The sequence below is a fragment of the Oratosquilla oratoria genome, chromosome 42 (assembly GCF_046742065.1).
Source record: "Oratosquilla oratoria isolate Oo_2021 chromosome 42, ASM4674206v1, whole genome shotgun sequence".
NCBI lineage: Eukaryota > Metazoa > Arthropoda > Malacostraca > Stomatopoda > Squillidae > Oratosquilla > Oratosquilla oratoria.
In genome coordinates this window covers 26352179-26357178 of record NC_134818.1, presented here as the reverse complement: position 1 = coordinate 26357178, position 5000 = coordinate 26352179, and the positions used below count along the sequence as shown (strand labels likewise).

Here is a 5000-nt window from a genome sequence, read left to right as displayed (position 1 = left end):
ATGTATATATATATATATATATATGTATATATATACATATATATATATATATAGATATATATATATATATATATATATATATATATACAGTATATAATGTATATACACATATACATACTCGTGCGGACACCCGATCCTGACCCATGCACTCAACAAACTTTGTTGTAGAATTCTTAGTATATTACTATTGAACTACATCATTTTATTACAAAGGATTAGAAAGGAAGAGTATGCCAACAGGAGACCGTTTGGTCCATAACTAGGTCGGATGCGAAAAATAAATAAATAAATAGATGATAAATAATAATAATAAATAAACAGATAAATAACAATGATTCATAATAAATAGTAAATAAACATATGAATTATAATAAATGATAATAAATATATAAATAATATCAAATAAATGGCAGCTGTTTATCTAAATGAATCGTAAAACTTCGAACTGTACTCGTACTATATTGCACTGCCTCTGCAAGAGGTTTATTACATTCATAATTGCTATATAGCCATATGACAGTATAACTGTATTATGACATATTACTACATTAATTTAGTAATGTATTACTGTATTATTATGCTACTATATGACTCTAGTATTATATCACTTTGTTACTGCGTTACTTTAGTACTATATTACTGTATTATTATATTAATATAAGACTATGTTATATTACTGTAGTACTATATTACTATATTATTGTATTACTATATACAGTAATCCTACTTTGAGAAGTGAAGGTTTCTCCCAGCTGAAAAAATCACCTGACTTTTAACTAGAATAAACTCTTCAAATGACTTAAAATTCCTTAATGATTTAAAGAATATTCGAAATAAGACGAATGATTTTTATTCATTATGTTTTTGTGGAACCTTTTTTTGAATTTCCCTACACGGCCATTACCCACAACTCATGAAACTATAAGGAAAAGTTAGACTCAATATATGGTAACAACAATCAATCAGCTGGAAGTGTTGACATAGAAGTGACTTTCATTTTTCTCACACCGCATGAACATGGTATCTGTTTTCTATTATCAATGACATAGCCTTACGAAGACAGACTTAGGCACCTTAATTTACATTATCAGGAAAGACATAGAGTACGGGGTGATCTAATAGAGGTATTAAAATGGGTCAAGGGGTTTATCAAGAGTGAGGCAGACAAGATACAGCAGGACAAGACTCTTAGTCATGCATTTGAATTGGACAATTTTAGACTAAGAAGGAAATAGGCAAGCACTGGTTTACCAATAGAGTGGTTAACGAATGGAATACATTTAGTAACCATGTACTGAGCGCTGAAACTATTGGTTGTTTTAAAAGAAGATTAGATAACTTTATGGATGGGGATGACCAGTGTTAGTGGATATTGAACTGCGTAGTGTAGGCCTTATGGTCTCTTGCAGTTTCCTTCATTCTTATGGTCTTATGAACAGTTACTCGGATTTTATCGAACCTCATGAACATGTTTTCTTTTGTCAAATACCAGGCGGTCTTATTCAGCACAAGGGACAAAAATTACTTTCTCTCTTTATTTCCTTCGAATTCTTTCCTTTACGTTTCTTCTCTATTTGCTTTCTTACTCGCCTTTTTTTTTTATTTCTTATTCTAAGTTGTCGAAATAGTTTCGCAGCGAATTTCTTGTTTCCTGGAGAACCATAACCACCATTAGCCGACAACGGGTCGTCGTTATCGTCTTCTTCTTCCCTCTCATGGCAATTTATTCGCGTGGGTATATCCTACCTTTCGTATTTATTTAACAGTCTTGCCTTTTTTCTTTTTTTTTTTCGAAAAAATCCGCCATTTTTTTTTCTTTATAGTGGCTTCTGGACGAAATATTATGACGTCATTTCTTCACGAGAAAGATATCACGTAATTTAGTTTCCACGGAAAAATGTGACTTCATTTTTTTTTTTTTCACAAAAAAAAATATTTCTTCTTCACGAATAAATATCTTATCACCCCCCCCTCTCCAAAAAAGACACATTTTTTCGAGAAAAAAAATGTGGCGTCGTTATTTTCTTTATAAAAAATGTAACATCATTTCTTTCTCCCCCCCCAAAAAAAAATGCGACGTAATTTCTTCCTCATTATTTTTCTTCTTCACAAAAATGACGTCATGATCTCTTCGTGAATAACCGTGACTCCTTCATTCTTCACGAAAAAAAAATTAAACTATTTCTATTTTGTAAAAAATATATCATCATTTTCCTCCTTCAAAAAAAAAAAAAAAAAAGCATTTGGTTTCTTTTCCCTCTTTTTTGAAGAATATATGCATGACATCTTTTCATCGTACCAGCGGCGCCAAGTTTTTCAATTTATCATTCTGGTTAATTTCAGACGATTTCATTCATCCGAAAATCGCACCTTGGTCTGCCAAGGTCCCAAGGTCCTATGTAACGAACAAAATCGTCTGCAGTGTACCAGGACGAAATCTGTTGTTCACCGCAAAAAATATATATATTTTCTGTCAAACAACAATTGAAATAAGAGGAGAGGGAAGAAAAGAAGATGACGGCCATGAGAAGGAGGAAGAGGAGGAGAATGAGGAGGAAGAGAAAGACGAGGAGGGCGACAAGCACGAGGAGGAGGGAAAGGAGAAAAAGAAGGACGAAAAGGAGGACGAGGAGAAAGAGAAGGACGAGAAGAAGGACGACGAAGAGAAGAGGAGGAGAAGGGGGGAAATATTGGCCGTGTGTATTGGAGGAGGAGAGATGATAAACACAAGCAATAATGTGGTCCGACGACCAGAAGGAAAAGTTTATTTGGACCCACGCGACCTAACGCTGGAGAGTCACCTTCGAATATGTAGAGAAAAAAAAGAGGAGAAGGAGTAGGGGGAGGAGCAGGAGGAGGGGAGGAGAAGGAAGAGGAGAAGAACGGAGAGGAGGAGGAGAAAGAGGAGGAAGAGAAGGAGGAGGATGGGGGCAAGCGGAGAACCTGCGAGGCGTTGTAAGTGACTAACGACCCTCGGAAGAGGCGTAATACTGCAGAAACGACCATTCCTGGTATGCGGCCCGGGCGCCACGTGCATTCTTGGTGACCTTCTTCAGGAGGAGGAGGAGGAGGAAGAGGAGGAGGAGGGTGAGAGTGGGACTGTACAGATGTGGATGAAAGAGGATGTATTGCTACAGACTCGATCCTTCTAACGTCAATACAAACTTCTCGAACTTTTTTCAGAGGAGGAGAAATAGGATAAGAAGGAGGAGGAAGAAGAAGAGGAGGAGGAGGAGGTGCTTACAGGTGCAGAGGGGGGTAGGGAGTGTAAGTGTAATGGTAGAGAGGGGACCACTGCGAACAGGTACGCGAGGGAGGAAGGAGGGGAAAGGAAGGATGAGGAAGGGAGGGGAGGGCTACAGAAGAGAAGAGGGTCAGGTGACATTACGTCAAAAGCTTCTCTGATTGATGGTCTTCTGCAGGAGCACCGGCCTATCCCTTGGGGGACGATACAGCCTTGCTACAGTGGCTCGTGTAAGGAATACTTCATCCTTTTAGATACAAAAACGTCCGACCCCCGACCCCCCCCCCCCAGTTAGATGAACAAAATCGCCTTGCGGTAGATACAATAGGTATAAAATTCGTAAATCGAAGATGAGTTCCATGTTTGTTTATCTTCTTCACAGCGAAATATGGTGGGTATGGGGGAATTGCTTCAACCGAATAAAATCACCTGTCGGCAGCTAGAATAAATACATAAATTGAAGGAAAATTATTAATCGAAAACCTTTAAATTTGCGTGAAGTTTATCATTGCGGAGAGGAGGGGTGGGGGGAAAGGTTTCCCTTATCTAAATTAAATCCTCTGGCGGAAGATAGGATAAAAACAAAAACCATAAAATGTAGTGGAAAGGATAATTAAAGAACATAAAAATGAAGGAGACTGTAAGAAACCATAAGCCCTGCACTAGGCAGTTCCATGTCTATTACCACCTATCACCCCATCCTTAAAGTTATCTGATTAAAACAAACAATAGTTTCAGCGCTCACTTCATGGTTATTAATCTCTTTCATTCGAGAACCACTCCATTGGTAAACCAATTCTTGCTCATTTCCTTTTTAGATCTAAAATTGTCCAATTTAGATCCATTAATAAGAACACAAGAACAAGAGAAAGATGGAGGGTGGAGGGGGTGAGGGGAGGCGGACTGTGACGCAAGGAAGGGAAGGGAGCCAAAGCCCATGACCAACAACACCAGCACGAAGGGTAAACTGGAGAAGGGGAGAAACGGTTGGGAAGCCAAAGAAAATTAATTGCTTGCGAACTGTCCACGGATACGGCAACTGCTGAAGGTCTGGACAAAGTAGGACAGCCAGGAAGCCTTCGTCTGGAGGGGGAGACTTGGGTAAAGAGAAGCCAAAAGCTTGTCCCCGGGGGGCAGGCGGGGCTCCTAGATTCCGAAGTTGTTTGACACAGAAAGACATCTTGGTCTTCAAGACTTCTGTGCTATTTTGGGTCACTTTAAACATGGTGGAGATTTTGATGGATTTGCTCTGGTTAACGCCGGAAGATTTTATTCAATTAAATGGGACTTCTGGGTCTTAAATTGTTTCTGTTGAGAGCAAGAAGGATTTAAGGGCCTCAAAAACTAAGAACGTTTATTTGCAGCAGCATTCAGCGCTTCTATCCTAGGGGTAAAGACATAGAAGTGGAAAAAAGAGATGGAGGGTAGCAGAGAGGAAGGGGATAGTAGAAGTTAAAGATGATCATCACTATTTTGAATTCCCATTCACAAATGAGTTCTGCATGACTCAGGTTCGTAGGATTGTATATAAAATCCCCAAGACTTATAGAACTTTTGTATTCAGTACCCCCGTACGAGGAAAATGACGAGTAGGGAATGGCCTTTGTCGTCTGCCAAAAAATATGATTTTAGTCATTGCATGATTGTATTTGAGACCGCTTTGGTGAAACTTGACCGAACGGGCCCTTTTTTTTTTTTTTTTTTTTTTTTTTTTTTTTCTTCCAGAGCACACGCTAGGAGGTCCGTCTCCAAGTTG

General features: G+C 38.6%; 1 protein-coding gene across 1 annotated transcript in view; it reads left to right on the top strand.

Moving 5' to 3' along the window:
* Positions 1–5000, top strand: part of LOC143021508 (uncharacterized) — a 360858-nt gene that overhangs the window by 264034 nt on the left and 91824 nt on the right. The window lies entirely within an intron of this gene.